Source organism: Peromyscus californicus, unplaced genomic scaffold (genome assembly GCF_007827085.1).
Source record: "Peromyscus californicus insignis strain IS unplaced genomic scaffold, ASM782708v3 Scaffold_4__1_contigs__length_199733344, whole genome shotgun sequence".
NCBI classification, from domain to species: Eukaryota; Metazoa; Chordata; class Mammalia; order Rodentia; family Cricetidae; genus Peromyscus; species Peromyscus californicus.
Window position 1 is genome coordinate 8,641,668 of NW_026294562.1, and position 24,078 is coordinate 8,665,745.

At 41.8% G+C, this 24,078-nt stretch overlaps 1 protein-coding gene and 1 pseudogene across 4 annotated transcripts in view; one reads left to right on the forward strand and one right to left on the reverse strand.

Annotated features, from left to right (window-relative positions):
• Positions 1–18,123, reverse strand: part of Add3 (adducin 3) — a 112,610-nt gene extending 94,487 nt beyond the window's left edge. The window contains exon 1 of one of the 4 annotated variants that reach the window (XM_052762171.1): positions 17,857–18,123. The gene's annotated coding sequence lies outside the window, so the exon portion shown is untranslated. Of the gene's footprint in view, positions 1–15,532; positions 15,815–16,345; positions 16,368–17,856 lie in introns of those variants that run through there. The other 3 variants (XM_052762175.1, XM_052762174.1, XM_052762172.1) reach the window with 3 other exon arrangements.
• Positions 18,124–22,978: 4,855 nt separating this feature from the next.
• Positions 22,979–23,603, forward strand: LOC128094905 (60S acidic ribosomal protein P0-like; annotated as a pseudogene).
• Positions 23,604–24,078: the final 475 nt, after the last annotated feature.

The window sequence follows — 24,078 nt, forward strand, 5'->3', positions numbered from 1 at the left end:
TAATTTTGTGAAATTCAGTAGTTTTTCCACAGTTGTAAAATCACAATGTCCTTTGATGTCTTATTATAGAGAGATACATAAAATGCCCAACTATCTCTACAATAAAACTATCAGAAACATCAGAGGAGCTAAATCTTATACTAATTGTTTCACTATGCAAATTATACCCTCTTACTGGATTAGAGCCTTCACTCAATTTAAAAAAAAAAAAAGACACTGCATGTGATTTTGACATTTCTACTTAGCTTCTTATGTGTGTCGCCATCTGTTTACTCTTAAACTTAAGAGGAACCAATAACTGCAATCAAAGAAAAACAATAATGACACAATGACTTCCTACAGTTATGACATGATAGACATGGTATTGCAACACCTAATGCCCTCAATTATTTCCTTTTTATTATTCCACTTCCCAAAAGTTTAAAATGAAACACAAAAGCATAACATGGGGATGCTGTTTCATTTGGAAACAAAGATTACTCCTTGACCAAAATAACTATTCATCTATTTCTAAATGCACAAGTGAAAACAAGTTCAAAGACTGTCAATGAGAAATAGCTGAAAAGTAGTAAAATAGATTAATAGTCACGTTTCTAAAATATGTACTGGAAGGAAGAGATATCATCAAAACTTGCTCAATCTACCTAATTCCCAGTAGGACAGCTGCTATCTTTTCTCTATCACAAGCCAAGAGTAGTGTAAGTAGAGTAAAATCATTAACTTTGTATCTGCAGGGATCTCCACCAAGTTGCATGAATTTTTTCCTTCAAAATCTCCTGTTCCACCTGTTATTCACGGCGGCCTCTGCAACACCACAGAAAAGATGTTTGTAGATTTTTTATTTCTCATAGTTCTGGAGGCTGGATAAGTCATGATCTAGAAGTTGAGAGATGTGGTGTTTGGTGAGGGCCAGCTTTTTGTTTATAGCTGGTTAATTGCTGCACGCATCCCATGCAGGAAGGCTAAGAGAGTTCCCTGAGGTCCCTTTTGTACAGGCATTAACCCCACTCTTGTGGACCTCGTTCTGTATTAAAGACTAGTTTCAGTGAGTTGGGGCGAACATAAACAGTTTAGCACTCCTTTCTAATACCAAAGCCATGGCTTCCGTTTACCTGCTCACCTCTAAATGCCTCTAAGCTCAACTCTGGCAGCACCCATTCCCTTCATTGCCATATTTGTAACACCAAATCTCTGACACATCCTATTATGGCTTTCACTGATGAAAACAGGTTTTACTAGAATTAAATCTAAATTTCCTACAATACCACTCCTAACCCTCAATACAAGAGTGCTCTCAATACAAGAGTGCTCTCAATACAAGAGTGCTCTCAATACAAGAGTGCTCTCAATTTCACGGCTGCCACTTTCCCTCTCTCCCACCACACCCACCCCAGAGTTTCATGTGGCTTTGGGATTCCACTCTCTTGGCTGATACTTCACCTTCCTCCATAGTAGCTAAAATCCCAATAGACCTATCAGATTCAAATCAAATGCCACATCCTCCTTAACCAGGTCTCTCCTCAACAGGATAAACAGCCCTTCTCTGCCTGCCATTCCTTTTCCTTCTTTCCTTTACTTGGATATGATACTGTAACTCAGGTTCACCTGGAACTCACTATGTAGCCACATGGCCGGTACCTTGTGGCAGTCTCCCTGCCTCAAGTACTGGAATGACAGGAGTGAGCCATCATGCCTGGATGCACTTCCTTTACTCTTGGCATGCCATAATTCTCAGGTTGGAATTGGAGTCATAGTCATCAATTAACATATTCCTCTTTTCTAGAAAGTTTCATTCTAATAAGGATTATTTTTTTCTAAAATAAATTTAGGGAGTTAATTTTATACTATATGAAGTATATCTTGGCAAAAAAAAAGAACATTAGATGGCATGGCTGCATACATCTGCAATCCTAATATATGGGAGATTAGGGCAAGGGAATTGAGAATGAGACCAGCTCAGGCTACACAGTGAGAGCCTGTCTCAAAAAGGGGTGCTAGTGCTGAGATTGTAGCTCAACTGACAGAGTACTTTCCAAGCATGATAAAGCCCTAGCTTCAATCTCCAGTACCACACAGAACTGTTTGTAGTGGCATACCCCTGTAATCTAGAGGCAGAAGAATCAGAAATTCAAGGTCATGCTCAACTAAATAGTAAGTTGGAGTTCAACCTGGGCCACATGACACCCTAAAAGAACTCAAAATAGTAGTAATGGTTGTAGTAGTGGTGGTGGTGGTAATATAATAATAAAAATTAAAATATTAATATAGATGGTATATAATATGACAAAGTAAAGAATCTTTTCATGTACTTTCTAAACAAGTTATCTTCAATGGTAATATTTTTCAGTAGCTAAATATCATCTTGGGCTTGCCAGAAATATTGTAAATTGAGTGCTCCATATTCTTTAATTATAGGCATGGAAAACATAAATCATCTTTATTGACTTAGGACCTCACAAACATAAATAAGCTGGCTCTGCTCCCCAAAGCCCACAGCACTGATAATCATAGAGCTTTCTTTTGCTTAGCTAGGTCATCCCTAGAAAATGGGCATTCAAGAGACTTACTCATGACTTCCCAAGAACACATCTTGATTTCTATTTGTATGAACAAAGCATCTTAACCTCTTTAAGCAAAGCAAGCTAAACCATGTTGGGTGTGGGAGAGCAGTGCTGTTTCAGAAATAGGGTCACATCAATTGTTAGTTGTTTTTTATGGACATATGAATGTACACAATACACATTTTCCTGATACTTTTTAAAAACTGAGGTATAATCCATGTAGCATTAAGTTTGTTCTTTCAAATTGTCTATTTCAGTGGCTTTTAAATACATTCACAACATTGCAACCTTCACCACTATCTAGTTCCAAAACCTCAGCACTCTAATAGGAAGCCTGGTATATATCGAACTCAGTCCTTCACTTTCCTCTGCACCAGAGTTTGTCTTGTAAGTGGACCCGTACAGCACGTGTCCTTTGATGCCTGCTTCTTCACTTGCATAGGTTGGTTATCTGTCTCAGCACTTCATTCTATCTTATGATGGAATAGTATTCCATCTTACATGTATACCACTCTATTTTATGACTGATTAGCATTCCACCCTGTGGATATACTGCCCTTACTTACCTGCTTATCAACTATTAGATGTATGCTCAGCTGCCACTTTTTGGCTATTATAAATAATGCTTCTAGGAACACTGCTGTACTTTTTTTTTTTTTTTGTGGAAACCTGTTTGTGTTCTCTTGAGTATACAGCTGTCAGAATTGTTGGGTCATAATGATAACTCTGTTACTATTTTTAACCATGCTAACTGAGAAACAGCCAGGCTATTCCATTTATAATCACAAACATTCTTACATGACAGTAACAATGACATATTTATTTTTACATTTTAATTAAAACTAAATTATTTTACCTATAGACAAAATGGATATCCTTGGGTACCAAGTGTCATTAGAAGTTAAAATAGCCGGGCGGTGGTGGCCCACAGAGCCAGGCGGATCTCTGTGAGTTCGAGGCCAGCCTGGACTACCAAGTGTGTTCCAGGAAAGGCGCAAAGCTGCACAGAGAAACCCTGTCTCGAAAAACCAAAAAAAAAAAAAAAAAAAAAAAAAAGTTAAAATAAATTTAAAGTTTGGGTAAGGTAAATTAAAGGCCTTGAAAGCATAAGGATATATAATTGTATTTCAAGCCCTTACTACAACAAAATTTTTCTTCTGGTCATTAAAGGGATTGAGTATGCATCCTTTAAAAAACAAATGGGAAGAGGAAACCACGACAACTCTCAAACTTACAGTCAGCCTACAGCAACTTCCAAACGACTAATAAGTTTTGTCAACCGGAATGCTCTCAGATCACCCTTTCTCCAAACTTCTGCAAACTTCTGTTTTGACTGAAACTTCAGGATCAAGCTTGATTCTTCTTTCTCGTTTATACCCCACAAGCCAGTTATAAAATCCTGTTGATGCTACCCTTAAAATATACCCAGAATCCAACCCAATCTCACCACTTCTACCTGATGTATTCCTCGACTAGCTTGTTGAATCAATCTCTTCAGCAGTCTCCCTGTAGCCACACTTGCCTGCTATGGGCTACTCTCCAAACAGTCAAATTCATCTTTAAAAAAAATACATGTCAGCTGGGCGGTGGTGGTACATGCCTTTAATCCCAGTGCTCAGGAGGCAGAGGCAGGCAGATCTCTGAGTTTGAGGCCAGCCTAGTCTACAAAGCGAGTTCCAGGAAAAGGAAAGCTACACAGAGAAACCCTATCTCAAACAAAACAAAACAAAAAACATGTCAGACTGTCACATCTCTGCTCAAAACCATCCTGAAGCTTCCTGTTTCCCCCTTCTCCCATTCTGTTTCATCCATGCGAGCTCCGTGGGCTGGGAGGGCTCTGGGAATTGTTCCCTCTGCCTGCAATGTTCTTCCTCACACATTCACACACTATCTTCTGCCTTCTTTTTACATCTCTGTTCATTTGCCACCTTCCCAGTGAGGGGTTGAACTGGTCATTCTCTTTAAACTGGTGTTTATCCCTGCAAAGTTCTGTTTATCTTCTTCCCTGTTCTACATTTCTCCACAACATGACATATAACGTATTCATTTATTCATTTCTATTTGTTCCCACAAACACCAACTCTATTAGCTAAAAAGGTTTGTCTGTTTAGTTTACTGAATCCTCAGCATTTAGAGCAGGGCTAGCACATTACTAACTGCATAATAAATATTTGCTGAACGAATACAGGAACAAATGGAAGGAAGCATCAAGCTGGTCAAAAAAAGGAAACCTAAACAGAGGCCACAGGAACATTTATGAGGAAAAACACTACTAAACACAATACAATCAGGATGAGAGCTGCAGCGTCATTTCTGGAAAAATACACCACAATGCTTGTGAAGTTTGCTTTAGGAAAAGTTGCCCTCTTGGCTTATTTCATTGTTATTGGAAAGGATCTGCTGCTGCCAATGCCGCCCCCCCCCCCCCCCCCCCCCGCCGAAGAATTCAAACTCCCAGAGTTGACAAGCTCCTGGAATGATGATATCCTCTTAGTGGACACAGAGAAACAACACCAAGGATTGCATGGCATTTGTCTTCTACTAGACCCATTTTCATGACCTTCACAACAGACAATCAGAGGAGTCTCGGCTATCTCACAACCAAAACCACTAACTAGCAAGATCTATGTTCTTTGCATTGACTAACATAACACCTTCAAGAATCTTAAGAGGATGTACCACAACCCTTCACATATTTTAACACACAGAACACCAAATATGTCTTCAAAAGTTATACTCTTTTCCAAGTAGTAAATCATAAGCATGGCCAAGTCCAAGTGAGACAATTGAGACATTCTGGAACAAAACAGAATGTTATTCTACAAAAATTTTAAAATAGCTGTATCTCATAATATCACCAACTCACTCCATCCATCCATCTGCCCTCCTTAAATTATAGTAAGACACAACAGAACTATTCTCTAGTGTTCAACAAATAGAGATTCTTTTTTTAAAAATACATGCCTCTTCCCCAAAGGAGGCTGCTTATTCATTCAGTGTTGGGAACATTAGGATTCCTCAAGTCTTCTGCTGATGCCAACTTTCTAAGCATTTTGACTTTCAACCGTTTTGTAAGAATGCTCCTCTCAGGGCTGAAGAGATGGCTCAGTGGTTAAGAGCACTGATTGTTCTTCTAGAGGACCTGGGTTTGATTCCTAGCACCCACATGGCAGTTCATAACAGTCTGTAACTCCAGTTCCAGGGGACCCAACACCCATGGCAAAACACAAATGCACATTAAGAAAACAAAAAAGAAACCCTTCCTCTATCCTACTAGACCACTACATGCTCTTGATTTGACTTGCTGTCATCCTGCTATCAGGAAGAATAAATTTATTTAAAAAAAGAAAAAAGAATGCTCCTCTGAGCTGTCATTTTCACATGGGGCTCCAATGAAAGTACTGCTAACGTCTGTGTGATCTTCATTACTACTGGCACCACATGCCATATTCTAATACCACCTAGAGAGGAAAGTTCCCAGCACTGTTGTATGGTGTGACCTCCTAACGCCTTATAGAAGAAGAGATTGTGAGCTACAATTAAAAATAATTTTCATCATGCTGTAGAAAAAAATTCATGGTCAGAAATCTCTCTCCAAAATCCTTTCTGGTGTTTCTAACTAGTAAAATCTTAACTTCCCTTTAGCCCCACTCTTACCCCCTTCCTAAATACTCTATGTAGTTTTCTATGGAATTTGTTTTCTGTGCCTGCCATTTGGCATCCAATACATACTAGCAAGTAACATCTTTTATTCTGTTTCTATAGTTGCTGCTGACTTTTCCTATTTTTAACAGCAGAAGTCAGAATCCCAAGGAGCTTTGCTTTTCACAATCTATGGAGTTTTCTAAACGCTTCTATGGTGCAGCATCAAACCTTACATACAAAAGGGAAAAGCCATCAGCAGCTCTAAAGTGTTGACTGTTTTACAGCATGACTGTTGCTGAACTACAATGTCAGAAGGTTTTTGTTAGGGGCTGGAGAAATGGCTCAGTGGTTAAGAAAACTGATCTTGCAGAGGACCCAGGTTCAGTTCCCACATAGAACTGTCCGTAACTGCCTATAACTCCAGCTCCAGAGGATCTGACACCCCCTTCTGGAATTTGAAGGCACCACAATTTTTTTTTTTTAAAGAAGCTTTTAGTTATATAAAAACAATGATCTCTAACCTTCTAAACTAATAAGGATGTCTTTTAAGGGTTAATTATATAAAATAAACAAGAACAGCACACAAGAGTAAGCAAGCCATTTGTTTGTTTTTGAGACAGGTCCAATGTAGTAGTCCTGTCTAGCCAGGATATAGACCAGGGTATTCTCAAACTGGTCACAATTCTCCTGTTTTTGAGCCTCAACTTTCCATGTGCTGGTTTTACAGACATGAGCCACCACACACAATTATGAATCTCTTAATTGAATGGCTCCATGAACTCAATAAAATATTATCAAATATAGATGACATACAGTGTATTATATTTAGTGGTGTGCAAAGTGTACTTGGTACGCACGAGATGTTCAGGCTATGGACATGGGCTATCTTGGCCCTACTGCAAGTTCTATCACCCAAAAATATTTAGGAGTAAGAAAAATACAGGGCTGGAGAGAAGGCTCAGCATTTAAGAGAGTATACTCTTCTTGCAGAAGACCCCAGTTCAATTCCCAGTAGCCACATCAGGGAACTACCTGCATTACGACTGCCTTTAACTCCAGTTCTGCGGGGACCTGATGCCTCTGGCCTCCTCAGACACCTATATTCATATAAATACACACACACACACACACACACACACACACACACACACACACACACACACACAGAGATTAAAATAAATGATACATAAAAATAGAGACAACTAACACACCCCTAATTTTATATTCCTTACCATAAATCAGTCCAGCAGAAACCTGTAAAGTAACTCACCCTCCCTTCCCAGGAAGTCATATATAGGCACAGTGGCTATGGCATGTGAAACAACTTACTTCATGGCTAAATAAACTCTTCATGTTGGCTTAAACTAAAATGCTGTGGGATGTTCTGTATGTTAAATGTGTTCCTCTGATTGATTAATAAATAAAACACTGATTGGCCAGTAGCCAGGCAGGAAGTATAGGAGGGACAAGGAGAGAATTCTGGGAAGTGGAAGGCTGAGGCAGAGAGACGCTGCCAGCCACCGCCATGAGAAGATGTTAAGATACCAGTAAGCCACGAGCCATGTAGCAACTTATAGATTAATAGAAATGGGTTGATTTAAGATATAAGAACAGTTAGCAAGAAGCCTGCCACGGCCATACAGTTAATAAGAAATATAAGTCTCTGTGTGTTTACTTGGTTGGGTCTGAGCACCTGCGGGACTGGCGGGTGAGAGAGATTTGTCCTGACCGTGGGCCAGGCAGGACTGGGGAAAACTCTAGTTACACTAAAAGAGCAAAAGGAAGAGCAAAAGGAACAAACAAACAAACAGTACAGAAAAAACAAATAGAGAATACTTCAAAATCTACTTCATGAATACTTCCTGATTCTAGTGAAAATTCAATCCTGTTTACCCATCTGTTCACTCATTTAAAAGAAAATATTTTCCAATGAAGACAAGAAATATAATCTTGGTTCAAACCTTCTGTGCTGTTACCACAAGGACATGTGCAAACCTATGAACATCACAACATGGTGTTTAGGGACAGTTTTGAGTCCCTAAAACAACTCTTGATTGTAATCTTGTATGAAAGTCTTACTAAACTTCAGATAAATGTAATACTTTATCATGATTCTGGCAGTTTTAAGGGCTGATAAAAATGGCTACCTAATTAGTTATATAACGAATATAGAACAATCAAGGGTGTTCTTACAGTAACAATTAGTTATGTAATGAATATAGAACAATCAAGGGTACTCAGTGTAACAATTTCAAAGCCTCTTTTCAGTTCTTACTGTCAAAGTTCCTTCTCATCTGGCTATGACAGGTTTGTTCCAGGTAGCCTCTACTGACCTATAACAGTTTTTTACTAACACCAGCTTTATCCACACCTGCTACTACAGTTTCAGCAAGACAGGAAAACAAAACAAAAAACCTAGAAGATAGCTAGGATACATTAGAAAGAAAAAACAAAAACCCTCTTGGAATCAGTGAGTTTACTCAAGTAGGAATTACTGCTTTTGACACTGAGACAAAAAAAAAAAAAAAAAAAAAAAAAAAGGGGAGAGCTTCATTACTATTTGCTGGAGCCATCAATAACCAAACCTACTAATAAAAATACCTCAAAAAATAAATTTGTTTACCACCTAGTTTATTAATTTCACCATGGCTAGACTGTTTTTAATATCAATCCAACAACTTCTTGTGGTTTCTTCTTTCCCATGCATTCCAACAAGTGCTGAATTAGTTCTTCATTGTGTGTTCAGGCCTCCTGCTGGGAAACATAATTAAAATTAAGCAGGCAACAATTCCACTTGGTACTAAGGGCTTTTCAAATCCTCCAAATGAGGCAAGGCCTGGTTTCTCCAGAAACTGCCTGAGTTCTGCAAGGAAAACGTAGATGCTGCTCAACTTAATGCTGGCCATTCAGTAGATGGCACTCTTCTCTTTGGGGTCAAATTAAGCAAGCTCCAGGAGGCATGTGCTGTGACATTCAGGTGTGATAGATACAAAGCAGAGATTCCTTCTTCAAAGCACTTAACTGATAGTTAAATTCCTCCTGTAATGTGCTCATCAAAGCAGATGGCTCAAGCCAGAAACTTTAAAATAGCCCAAGGGTGCTTTCCTAGCATATGCAAAGCCCTATAAAAAGCCCAGGGAAATTGAGATTATCATATACATCAAATGCAACATACAATCACTAACTCAAGTGACTACTAAGTAATCAGTTTCTCAGAGCCTTTACTATGGCAAGCAAGTACTATTTTCCTATTCAGGCATAAAATGTCCCATTCCTATTCCATTTAGTGGTAGTGGTGATAGTAATTACATGGCTGGTGACTAGGTCCTTGTCTATGATGCATTATTCATTAGGGTGACTAATGACTGCAGAGTATTTAGGGAACTATGATTGTATCATTATCAACATTTACTAAGACAAAGAATACACTCGTTTCAACATTAATTGAAACTAAGCTTTGGGGGCTGGAGCAATGGCACAGTGGTTAAGAGCACTGGCTGCTCTTCCAAAGGACCTGGGTTCAATTCCTAGTGCCCAAATGGCAGCTCCTAACTGTCTCTAACTCCAGTCCCAAGGGATCCAATACCTTCACAAAGATACATATGCAGGCAAAACATCAATGCACATAAAATAAAAATAAACTGTTTTTTAAAAAACAAAATAAGCCTTGATACCCACTTAAATAGATCAAACATTTTGATACAAAACCACTGCAGATCTGGTTTTGTAAAAATAAAATACGTTTAAAGCAATGTAAATTTCTCATTTACTGGTGATATTTTACTTTAATAAAGAATGGCTCCTGGGGCCAGGAAGATGGCTCAGTAAGCAAAGGTGTTACACAAGCCTGAGAGCCTGAGTTTAATCCCAGTACCCACAGGAAAAGCCCCGTGGTGGTGGTGGTTGGGGGGGGGGGGGGGAAGCAGGGGTGTGTGTGCATATTTGTAATCCCTGTCCTGAAGATGGAAACAGGAAGCTCCTTGGGGCTCACAGGCTGGCCAGCCAGCCTGGCCCATTTGGCAAAGCCCATTTAATTCCTAGTGTGAGACCTTGCCTCCAAACAAACAAGGTAGACAGTTCCTGAGGAATGACACCCAAAGTTGACCTCTGGCTTCCATATGCATATACACATATGTGCATATGAACATGTGTAAATACATGCAGGTGTGTGTACACACACACACAAAATTGTTCCCAACTGTTAGGTGATGAGTGAGGTCTTCACACTTCTGTTTTCAGGGATCTATCTGTGAGATTTAAAAAGCAAGTCAATTGTGGAAATGGAAGAGACTCCTCCTAATGTAATCTCCAGCTGGCCGCTAATCTTCAGCAATTATATAGGAACCAACCTAGAAAAAAGTTACCTTTCCCTAGGAGAGAGAATACTGCTCTGACGACAAAAGTTGTAAGCAAAAGGCAAGGCAGCACACTATTCTAATGCTTAAGAAAAGAGAAGAGTAGCCAGGCAATGGTGGCGCACGCCTTTAACCCCAGCACAGCAGAGGCCTGATCTACAGAGTGAGATCCAGGACAGGCACCAAAACTACACGGGAAAACCCTGTCTCAAAACAAACAAACAAACAAACAAAAAACCAAAGAGAGAGAGAGAGAGAGAGAGAGAGAGAGAGAGAGAGAACTGTACTCTCTTCCAATCTCTTCCTTTTCCAGCATCAATCTGTCCCAGACCCATGAGCAGCAACGAAGTCCCACTCATCAAGCTCTGATGCCCAATCACAACTCCACTTAAGGTTGCCTTTTCCCAACCACTTCCTTGGCTATTTCACTGGCCCTATAGAATGTTTTTTCCAGGAATAATTAGAAAGTGAAAATAGAAGAGTCATGAAGGTAACAGTTATTGATCTCATTTCTAAAGGATTAAAAGCAGTGTTTTTCAAAGTTCCATGGGGCGGGTAACCCTAAGTATATTTCTTTAGACATACCAAGTAAGCCTAACTATCTGCTCCATCAAGAGACGAGTAAATTCATCTTTCAGCTGCTATTCAGTCATCCCATGAGAACAAAGTTGAGAATACTGTACGGAAAAGGAAGAAACACTATCCTTGCACAGAATGAGTACAGCCACTGTGGAAGAACTCGACACTAAAACTGATGATGAGGATAATGATGACAAATTAAGGCATCTACCTAAGATCGAGGAAACTTCTCCAACCTGAATGATTGCTATATTGTTGGCAATTCCAGCTTAATAGCAGGTAATTAGCCAACAGCCCTGAGAGTTGAGTGGAATAAGCTTATTCACAGTCTGTGCAGCCCTCTCCATTTTCATATAAGGGCAGTATTTCTTGGTTGGAGATGGGGAATAAAATATCACAAAATAAATTTAAAGGGGATGGCTAAAACAATAAAATAACGAGCTCATGCATATTATTCAGAGTTAAGTTCTGTTTGTAATTCAATGTTGCTTTGATATCTATTTGCCTTTAATGCATAATGTAAGCATTAAAATTATTTTACAGGAGCTAATTTTACCTCACCAACTCCACAGCTTCCCAATGCAAGCGACTTCCTATATGCCTTGCTGCTCTACCATCTGATTTGCTCTCTCTGTCCAGCTACAGTCCATTGCCCCTCAAAAAATAAACTTTATAACCTGATAACCAAGCTATAGTCTCGTTTGAGGAAGTAACATTCCTAAATGTTGGCCAATGTGCTTCCTACACACCAGTACCTTCACTACCAGTTTCGGGGAATTTGAAACCCAGATTTCAAAGTTCATCTTCTATCAGTAAGTCTTCACACTTCCAGCTAAGCTTTAATAAGCTGACTTTGAAAAAGGTGTAAACGTATAAGGTAATGATGTGGGTCCTTTTGAAAGGTTCCATTTAGACCCAGCCTCTGTATAAAGCTCTGTGCTGAGCCTATTCACATTTATTTCTGCGCAGTTAAGATTAATCTATGCTACCCTTTCAAGATGCAAACTTTCAAACACTGTCTTTTTAAAATCAAAGACTAGGGCTAGAGATGTGACTCAGCTGGTGGGGTGCTTGCCAATAGGCATAAGCCCTTGGGTATGAACCCCAGCACCATAGAAGTGTGTGTGGTGGCATGTACTTCTAATCCCAGCACTCCAGAGGTAGAGGCAGGAGGATTAGGCATTCAAGAATGTCATCCTCAGCTACATAGTGGTTTTGAGGCCAGCCAGAGCTGCATGAGACTGTGTCTCAAAAAGATTAGGTTTTGTCCATTTTTGTTGATCATGATCATTTGGGACCTTCAGACAATTCTGAAAGCCAGAATCAATCTTCAAGGCTTCTGGCATGCTCTTCACTAAGTGTAGTAAGTAATGTCCTAGAAGGATGAAAGGGGTTCTCTCTGAGTCTCATTGTCTATGCATACACCAAAGCTTTAGGGTAAGTTAAATAGTATTTTTATAACATTCATATATGCTTTAAGCTGCAAAATTAATTAAATCTTGAACTTTGAGACTTGTCTAGCTACAAAGACCAACATTATTTAAGACACATGAAGTAAAACAAAATAAACTGCAAATCTCTTTTTCTTGCTTAATACTTTTTAATTGCTGGTACTCAGTAAACATTTACTGAATGAAAACCAGGCAAATTCATTAATTTTACCTGAAAATAACAGAATTCCAAGTAGACACATACACACAAACACAAAGACCCCCTATAATTTACCGTCTCCAAACAAAATAATTACAGCATATCTTACTTATTTTAGAGGGATACATTCCAAGCCCCCAGTAAAAGTCTGGAATTACTGGTATATGTATTCTATGTTATTTTTAGATAATGTTTTATTTATAAATTAGACATACCAGGAATAACAATAATTATAAAACACAGTATACTGTTATAAAGTTATTTAAAACTTATAATTGTTCATTTCTGAAATTTCCCACTTAATATTTTTAAACTATATTTGACCAGAAACCACTGAAATCCTGGAAAGCAAAACTGCAAATAACCGAGAACTATTCTATATGCATCTAGCAGATAATAACAAACCTTCTCCTTCCAAATCATAGTCAGTGTGAGTATTCTCACATGTGTACTTCAGAGATTTAGTACAGGCAACCACTACAGTAAATCTGAAACTGTCTTGGCTTTCAGCCAGGGAATTAAACCAATGACAAAACCCAAAGATCTCCTAACAATTGCAACTATAAATACTTGGCATGGACCCTAAGTTCAGACCAGAGCACACTAATGTAAGAGACAAGAAGAAAGTACTAAAGCATTCATTTTGAATCTCAGTTACGTGACTCAGTTTGTGATTGTTCACCAACTGTCAAATTGGACTTGAATAATTTCACTTAAGCTTACAGTTAAAAGGAAAGAAAGCACTATTGATTAGACATGTTAAGTTTTCCTACTCAAATTCTACATGGCTAATTTTTCCAAAGGAGTGTAAAATAGCACTATTAATTATGGCAAAACCAGACTAGCAACTTGTGCACATCTTTTGGACAGTCTACACGTCCTTTACTTAATGTATTTATTTTAGCATTTCCCTTTAACATCAAGTTATCAGCAAGGGGCATATCAGCTCTCTTTAATAATTCTAAACATAGCTTGAGTAGCTCCTTATTAATAATTACTCTGTTTGATATACCAACTACAATGGTGAAGCAAGTTATAAAAACTATTGCACATCATTGAGTAAAACTCACATTCATTCCAGAAAAGTATTATTGATAAAAAATAGTAAAGTGTACAACATAATTTCTCATTCATCTTTAATCACTGATTAAATTTTATATTCTGAAAATACCCTCCTATCACTCAAAATAAATATTTTCAGGGGTCATGTGATCTTCTATGTCATATGCCAAAACTTTATCAAACATTTTCTGATATGACACATGCAAAAAGCTGCACTGTATGTAAGTCTCATAACCAAGTATCTAAAGAACTCCTTAAATTATGTTTAACACTCTAATTAATTGCTGGGTTTTTTTCCCTTTAAAGCAACTATTACCAACACGCCAACACTTCTGGCCAATTTCAGATTAGCAAAGACTGAATTCTATCTTTAAAAAGGTAGAAGAATTGTAAAAAAAAAAAAAAAAAAAAAGTGCCCCCACCACACACATTACTCCTCAGTAAAGTTAATCTGATCAATTTAAGGAAAAAATGAGTTACTGTGCAAGTAAGTACAACGCAAAAGGTGATTTAGCTATTAAAATCTTTCCAGAAGTGCTCGAAAAGAAACAATGCTATCAGCGAGTCAGTCCTATCTATACCTTAAAAACACAGGTCAAGTAACTTCATTTTAAAAAAGACACATTACACTGTACTCGTACTCACTAGAATTCTCCTAAGACCCAAATCAGTACATTTTCAGCAGGCTGTAGATGGGAGTCTATTCTAAGAAGAGGCAACCATTTCACATTGCTCACTCTAAAATTCTCATAATTCATCATAAAGAACTCACACATGTTTATGTAGCTCATCCCAAGCCCCAGTCTTATCGATTCCTTCCCGAGCCTTGCTCCGAATCCTCACCCAAAGCCTCTTGGCTGAGTTAAATCCCACACCACTCTAGCAAAGTCAATCTACGAGCACATGTGCCAAGGATATTTAGTGGTTTTCCTTACACTCCCAGTTTAAACCGGCACCTACTTGCAATTAAATCTCTGCAACAAAAAAGTTCACCTGAGGCCATTCTTAACCATTTTAATAGAGGCCTGGTTTGGACTACCTGCCGTGGCCCTGCCTCAACGATTACATACCTCCAAAGAGGTTGGAAGTGCCCCAAACAGCAGGAAACCAAACCTGCTGCCAAGTCGGCTGTCACCCCACAATGAAGAATACATAACATGTATGCTTGAAAGGGTATAGCGTGAGCGTGTGCGAGCGTGTGCGAGCGTGAGCGTGTGCGTGTGTGTGTGTGTGCGTGTGCGCGCGCGCGTGCCTACTATGTGTGCTGGGGAGGGTTACCCTGATTAAAGTGGTTGAACAATTTCAACTTGTGACTGAAGTTTATTAAACCAGGAGGATTAAAAACCAAACAAATCAACACCGTCTCCTTCACCTTTTCCAAGCGCGGGAACCTCCCACCGTCCTCGCGCGTACCTTCGGGGTCAGCGAGGCTTCGGGCAGAACAGGATTTTACAAGCCCATGCCGTCACGGGGGTAGCCGGGGGACACCCGGGAGAATCGCGGCCCACTCTGCGGACCCCGAGACCCGGCCTCGCACCGCTGCACGCCGACCCCTCGTCCCCGGGTCTGCGCCCCTCGGCCCGCGCGGGGCTCGCCTTCCCGCCCCAGGCACGGTTCACCTGAGGCCGCGCGGCCAGCCAGTAAGAAGTCCCCTCCGGACCGCAGCTCCCGCAGGATTACCTCGCAGCGCAGCCGGCTTTGTGCCCCCTCCTCCGCCACCTCCGGGCTGCAGCGGCCGCCGGGTCAGCCGCAGCCTCCTCCCAAGCGTCGCTCAGCTCCCGAGGAGAGGGCCGGGAAGGGAGGGGGCGTGGAGAGGGACCTAGACGCCGAGCCCCCGGCAGCAGGAAGCGGCGACACCTGGTCGCCGACGCGTCTGGTTCTCGCTGTTTCAAAACAGAACATTTAAACCCTTTCCTCTCCCTCCCGCCCCTCACCCGGGCGACCGTTACCGGCAGGCGCCTCACACTCTGGCGGGACTAGCCGAACTACCCCCGAACGTCCTCTGCCCCGCCCCCCTGGGCCCCGCCTCCACAGGGCCTACGACTCCGCCCCCTACAGGCCGGGCCCTCATCGCCCCTTAGCGCCCCGAAGGCCCCGCCCCAAGGGTCCGAGCGCCTTGGCCCCGCCTGCCATAGGCCACGCCCCAGCGCCCTTGATCCGCCCCCTACAGTTTTGACCCTCGGAGCACGCCACTTCAAGGCCCCGCCCCACAGGGCCCGGGAACCCTGGTCCCGCCTCTTGTTAGGCCGCGCCCCAGCGCCCTTCGCTCCGCCCCGTACAGGCTCGGCCCTCATAGCCCTGGCTCCGCCCTTCTCTTCCCCCCACCCCTCGTCGGCCCCCCCAGCGTCCAGGCGCCGCTTCCAGTAGGCCACGCCCACAACAAGCTCTTGCGCTCCCAGGCCACGCCCCCGGTGCCCCTTGCGATCTCTGGCCCCGCCCCTCGAGGCCCCCTTAGGGCTACAAGCTCAGTATCTGTGCGGTGGGGGGACCTACGTGCTCCGCAGGCCGAGGGCCTGTTGCGGGGCGGCTGCCTGGCGCCTCTGCAAGGTCTTCCTCCCTCCGTGCTGCTCCGATCCGCTGCCGGAGAGGGAAACGACCCCGACAGAAACCCGATTGAAAGCGAGAGGGTTCCGCCTAGGAAACATCTGCCTCCCCCAGTCGGAACATGCTTCCCCCACCCAATGAGGCCGAACCTCAGCTTTCAGATTGAGCCTGTGCGGCCCCCAGAGGCTGCTGGGCTTTGCCGGGGCGGCCCTACGGTTGGACCTCGGCACGTCCCCCACAGAAGGGGCCTCGATTTTTTTCTCAGCACATTTGCATTTGGGGGAGCCTCCTGCCTCCACTCACTTCCACTGAGGGGCAGGGCACGGGCCCTTAATTCATTTGGACCAGCCCAAAGTCTGCACTTTGGCCCCTTGCCTCTTAAACCTTCTGAGAGCTGACCTCTTGGGAGATGAAAAGTCTAGGCTCCGCCAGCAGCCTTCAAAATTAGTCTGAGGCCAGGCAAACTTTGCAACACTCATTTGCAGAGCTGGGGATCCCTTCACAGGTGACACTGGGCTGCCACCCCCGCCTCCCAGACATGTTTCTCACTCCAACCTATTCTCGAAATAGACCTCCAGGCACACGCTCTCCTCCGCCACCCACTACTTGCACACCCCTCCAGCACACATGCCCTCCACTGCACGAATTCACCCTCAAGCACACTCCTCCCAGCGCCATTCTAGTGATTCCTGGTCCCTAGGGTTAACCCCACCCTAACACACACAGCAAACTTCATTCTCCACCCTTATCTCCCGTCCTTTTCAAGGCACTGGCGACAGGCCACTTCATTTCCTTCCTCATCTGCAGGCTCTCTTCCCCCTCAAATACTTCACGCCAGCCCCCTCATCTTCATCCCCTCCTTCTCTAAAAATGTGCTAATTAAAATGTAGTTTCCCCTGCCCACATATGAAGTGTGGCAAACGAATCGCATTCTTGGCACACACTGCAATTCATTTATCCTCCTTTTCTCTCTCCACTGGACTAAAGCTATAGAAATTTTAGTCTGTCACTATCTCTCATTTTCTTAAAAAAAAAATCCTGACCATGCCTTATTATTTTTAAATACTCCTCAACAATCGTGGGGTAGTCTTGCTAAGGCTTAAGAAGAAAATGATATTTAGGAAACGCTCAGCCCGTCATTTTATTTGCCATTTAAAAATATCTGCAGTGTTTGAGAGAGAGATTGGGAGTGGCTGTGTTTTCTTTTAAAAAGAAAAAAAAATGCTTTGCATGCATCAAGGTTAGTCTTTTTATGCATAGCCAAAAAAAATTACTGTAGGAGCACATAGCATGTAATAGTCTCCACTACACAGGACGTGTGCCAGACAGAACTGTAGACCCCAACCCACCTCCAAAGGACGACAGATTCCCATAACGTTTTAAGCATGGCTGATGAGTGCATTCCACGACCATTCCCTTTCCCACGGTTCCTGAACAAAACGGGTAAGAGATGTGCTTACCTGCAGACGATCCAAAGCTTCTTTGCGTGCAGGGGAGCCGACTTGCGTCTGTCTTCCCTGGCTAGGTGTGGATTCTGCAGTGCTGCACGGGAACCCACTGCAGCCGCGGAGCAGCGGCGGCGGCGGCTGCTTCTCCCAATGCTGAGTAGTAAAGTGTGTGACTTAGAGACTCCACGGTTGCTGTGAGGCGCTTGCTTAGAAGAGAGGAGGCGGAATCTTTCTTAAAGGAATGGGTTTGGTTTTTCCTCTCCACTGTTGCTTCATCAGATGAAAAAAAAAAAGGGTGGAATCAGGGAGTTTCTTTCTTAGACTGAGCAAAGCAGTACTGCTGTGGGAGGTCAAGGTTAAAATTAACCGCGAGAAGGGAGTGACAAGAGTGAGTCAATGAGAAATGCTAGAAGCACTAATTTTAAAGAGCCCTCTCTACTTCCAATATTGGGGTTAATTGCCAAAATAAAGCTGTGTGCCTTGAAACGGATCAGCAACTTGTGCTAATATTTAATTTCCAACCACTGTACTAAATAACCATAGAGAGGCTATTTAGTATTTACTACAAGTATGGAAGGAATAATGTAAACTTCATGTGTGTGCTGACACCTATAAATATACCTGAAACTTCTAACACACACACACACACACACACACACACACACTTTTGGGGATTTTTTTAAATTTATTTTATTTTTTGAGACAGGGCCTTACCATGTAGTCTTGGCTGGCTTGGAACTTGCTATGTAGACCATGCTGGCCTCAAACTCACAGAAATCTGCCTGTTTCTGCCGCCCACCTGCTGTGATCACAGATGTGGACCACTACAACCAGTTCTAATAAATTTTTTGATACTGGCATTCAGTACCAGAAAATATATTATTGACAGATTTCAATGTATACTTCCATGTTATAAAATCACAGTATTATATATAGAATAAAACGTATCTAAAATAATTTTAGAAAATGATAACAGGGTTACTATGTTATTGAGTGAAAATTCACAAGTTAGCAGAATTAAGAAACTTAAGTGGTTTTGTTTATTTTAAGTGCTTATAAATCTACTATTCAGATTATTAAAATGTACCCTGCCTGTCAGGAATCTTTATTATAGCCTCAAATTTTGTTTTTAATATTCCTTCATCTAAGCACTGAACATTTATTACCCTATTCATCATACTGAGTATGGAATTGTGGTCTACAAATAAGAACAGATAAAAATATGGAAAATATTCTGCCACTGATTTTTCTTTCAACAGCTTTTGATAATAACCTGTAAGGTATTGAACAAGTAACTATCATTTGGTCATTAGGTCTCCATTTTTTAAAAATGTGAAAATTGGGTTGAAATTTCTACTAAAAGAATGCTAAGCAGGATGGCGGTGGCACACACCTTTAATCCCAGCACTTGGGAGGCAGAGGCAGGCAGAGGCAGAACTCATCTGTGTGAGTTCAAGGCCAGTCTGGACTATAGAGAGAGTTCCAGGACAGCCAGGGTGGTTACACAGAGAAACCCTGTCTCGAAAAACCAAAAAGGAAAAAAGAAATGCTAAAAGAGTCATTCCAAATTCCAAATAACAGTGACTTCATGGTATTCCAATATTTCTGTTGTTTAACAGAAGAAATGCAAGTGAGTCCCACTTTAAATTACTTTTCCTTAAAGTGTAGATTGAAATAAAGCTTGAGAGCTGGGAATGTGACTGATGGTAGAGTGCTTGCATAGTGTGCACAAATCCTGGCTTTGATCCCCAGAGCTGGAGGGGTGGGTAGCATACTCCCACTGGAAGCAATACTCAGATTGTCCTCTGGCCTCAGTGTGCAGAGGAGCTGGATGAACACCACCTCACCTTGCTGACATCTGCTAAATAAATGTACCTGACCTTTATTTAAAAGCTGGAGCATTATCTGGTGAGTTGGAACTGTTTTTAGAGTTCACCTGTTGTTTTCAGACATGGGAAACATAGAAATCCAGAAAAGTAAAATCAGGACAGTGTTAGAGTTCATTCTGAGTGCCCATTCTTCACACACAAGCAAGGTGAATAAATAATATCTATGAAAATGCATAGTTTCATACTTTCACTTTGGGGACTTAACAGGACTTGTCAACAAAAACAAATAGTTACACTCAGGACACTGTCTGTGTATACCTAGGACACCCTAAAGAAATGTATTAGCTAGTACTTACAATATAGTATCAACACAATTTTGCCTTCAGGTTTAGACATGCTTGTGCCAGAAAGTGAAGAAATTTGTCAAGAGCAATTAAAAAAAAAAAAAAAAACAGCAAGGGGAATCCTCACAACTTTATTATTTTTACTTTATGTGCATTGGTGTTTTGCATGCGTGTATGTCTATGTGAAGGTGTCAGATCCCCGGGAATTGAACCTGGGTCCTCTGGAAGAGCAGCTAGTGCTGTTAACCACCGAGCCACCTCTCCAGCCCCCAACTCTTGTCTACCTTATAGGACCTTTCACCAGTCATCCGGTTGTGTCTGCAGTCTCAAACATGCCTGACACAAGGAAAAATGGTTTTGTTTGTGTTTTGAGCCATGGAAAGAAAATAAATGTATTTCTGGTCTTTGAGAAAGCTTTGGGGATACTGTAGGCCTTGGGCAAAATCCTGACCCAGTATCCCGGGTGAAGAACCTGGCGCCAATCTACCACCAGTCCCCTGAGTTTCAAGGAAGCGTTAGTGTTGTAATGTACTTTATGTTAGATGACACAGCAACTTTGGTGCTCTGTGTGCCTAGCAAGAGAGTTTTCGTCACATTGAAACCAAAAAAAAAAGCGTCTCACCAGGAAAGAATTGAAGGAAATTAGTTTTCCAGTTTCTTTCATCATCTATTTTTGTTTATACTTCTTTTCTGCCTGGAAGTCTTTTCATCTATGCGGTGGTAGTGAACAATGAGTAAAACAGTGGTTATCTGTGTGATTCAAAGCACACACAACCCCCAAATTAAATACTTTCCTTTGTATCTTTCCAAAATGCTGAGCACAGTATCTTATAGAAGGGTACTTAATAGATACTTTTTAGAAAAATGAAAGCACAATTTAGTGAATGAATTGCCTCTCAAATGCCCTGGAACTGATCACAGAGTGTTTTTGTTTGTGTTTTAATTTGCATTGTCTGAAAGAACTGAGTCTATTCTCTGTCCCCCTTTCCTGACACAGTCATGATCTAAGGGACACACAGCCTTCTTTCTACAGGGTGCTCTAAGCATGCCTAATTTGTATTCTCCAATTAAATTGTAGCCACAAACCTCCACATGAGCTCTGGTTGGATCAAGCTGTGACAGAGACACTTTCTGCCAAGAAAACATAGGCCTAAGTTTCCAAATCTTGGTGTTCTGGTTTTGTGACACCAACTGGTTATATGACCTCAAACAAGTTTCTTGATCTCCTGGGCTTCAAGAGAGTCGAGTGGTGGAGGTGGCTTGGAATACTCGCACTCGCTGCTTTATAGGCTTGTTGTGAAGTTTAAATGAAATATATAAATGTGAAAATGCTTTGAACTTTTCAAAGCACCATAAAAATATAAGGTATTATTACAGGAAGATGCATTTTAAATCAATTATCTAGTTCAAGAGACTTTCCCTAAACAACCTGTTCTGCTACTTGCCGCTTCAGAAAGAAAACAGCTCTCTCTCTAACACACACACACACACACACACACACACACACACACACACACACTCTCTCTCTCTCTCTCTCTCTCTCTCTCAAACACACACACACACACACACACACACACACACACACACACCCCTGCTGTTTCCAATTTATAACCACTTCTCGGCTTTGAGTATTTTCCCATGTTGGGAACTACAATCTGCAGTTGAATATGAAGTGCTAAACATGTATAGAGAACTCTCTCCATAGCCCAGTCATCCAAATTTACTTTTTTTAAAGCACTCAGACAGAAAAGCAGACTTAACAACGAAGCACAGCAACCTTCGCATGCTGTGCGATATCGTGTGCAGCCAGTGGGGTAGAAGAACCATCCGTTGGCGACTTGACCGTACTGCACACACTCTGATCACCCCTTTGTGCCAAACCTGCCTGGAAGCAGCTGAGGAACAAGGCAGGAAGGACTGACAAGGAGTTCATGCTAATGAGTTTTCTATTCCCCAAGGAGACATAATCAGGGCAAAATACTCAAGGATTCGTCAGCATACTTTATTAGCACTGTGTGACCTATATGGTTTGTTTTAAAGGAATTACCTTGGTTAATATCTGACAGACAACTGTTTAAGTCAGGCTTGATAAATCCCTGTAAGTTTAGTGAGCCGTCACCCTCAGGGTCCTCTTTCTTTCTTTCTTTCTTTCTTTCTTTCTTTCTTTCTTTCTTTCTTCCTTTCTTTTTAAGTATTTATTTTCTATTTGGTGGCTTAAAAATCATCATCACTAAGTAAGTAAGCAAACAACTGCTGCAAATAAGAATCAGCTAATGAGAGGCTCACCCATAGAAAGCAATACAAACTCATATGAACATAAGAGTCATCAGGTCTAGCCCCTGTGCCTGGCTATAGCCCCTGTTTTTGGCAAAAATTTCCTCACAGGAAAATGCCAATAGAACAGGAGAAAGGCGGGAAGGCCCTGGGTGTAGACTGCTCTAGCCACCCAACAGCTCAAGTCCTCTGGTCATCAAAGGGAGGGTAGCGCTAAGGGAACAAAGGAGGATGATGTGATTCGGTTGAAGGTCCCTGGTTTAGTGCTGTGAAACATATGTGTGTGTGTGTGTGTGTGTGTGTGTGTGTGTGTGTGTGTGTGTGTGTGTGTATTCTTTCTTGGAATAAACATTTTAAATAAATGGCATCATTGCTTAAAACAGCAATTCTCAACCTGTGGGTCCCAAACTTTCACAGGAGTCACATATTAGATATCCTGCATATTAGATATTTACATTAAGACTCATAACAGCAGCAAAATTTCAGTTATGGAGTAGCAATGGAAATAATTTTATGGTTGGGGGTCACTACAACATGAGGAACTGTATTAAAGGGTCGTAGCATTAGGAGGGTTGAGAACCACTGTTTTTAAAAAAAATCATCAGGCCTTCTCTCATCAGGCGTTCTCATTAGCATGGCCTCGTCTTTAAATCTTGCATAGCAATCTCTGGTACACTCACCACTATGATGCCCAGGGAAGATGGGGTGACTTGGAAACCCGAGGACTTCCTTAAGGTCATCCACCTTCTGAGGCTTATCCAAAATGTTTCTTTGTGGGAACAGACAATGTAGGCTCCAAGCAAATGCAGCGGACCTGCTTGTCCCTTGGAGGGAAGGCTGTGGTCTTGATAGACGAGAACACTGTGATATGCAAGGCCATTCCTGGGCATCTGGAATGCAAGCTGACTCTGGAGAAACTGTTGCCTCATATGCAGGGCATGTGGGCTTTGTGTTCACCAAGGAGGACCTCACCGAGATCAAGGGCATACTGCTAGCCAATGAGGTACCAGCCGCTTCTGGAGCTAAGGCTATTGCCTAGTGTGAAGTCACTCTGCCATCCCAGAACACTGGTCTGGAACCCAAAAAACACCTTCCAGGCTTCAGGCCTCACTACTAAACTCCTCAGAGGCACATTTGAAGCTCTGATGGTGTGCTGATGATTAAGATTGCAGACACAGTGGGAGTTAGCACAGTCACATCATCGCAGGTGCTGACTGCCTCCCCCTACTTCTTCGGGTGGATTGTCCAGCAGGTGTTCGACAACAGAGTGTTTGCCATCATAGAGGAAAGTGCACTCTCATTTCCTTCGTAGAGGGGGTGCTGTGGTGCTTTCAATAGATATGGCCCCCATAGACTCATGTGTTTGAGTGCTCAGCCCATAGGGAGTGGCACTATTAGGAGGTGTGGCCTTGTTGAAGTAGGTGTGGCCTTGTTGGAGGAAGTGTATCACTGTGGATGCGGGCTTTGAGGTCTTAGAAGTTCAAGTCTGACCAGTGTGACAGTTTTTCTTTCTGCTGCCTGTGGATCAAGATGTGGAACTCTCAGCTTCTTCTCCAGCATCATGTCAGCCTGCAAGCTGCCATGAAGATAATGAACTAAATCTCTGAAACTGTAAGCCAGCCCCAGTTAAATGTTTTCCTTTATAAGAATTGCCGTGGTCATAGTGTCTCTTTGCACCAATAGAAACCCTAATTAAGACAGGTGCCCACCCACAATGTTGTCCACGTTTTGTCTGCAGACCTTTGTCTAAATGCCACCATCTATAGTCTATTATCAATGAGTACAGA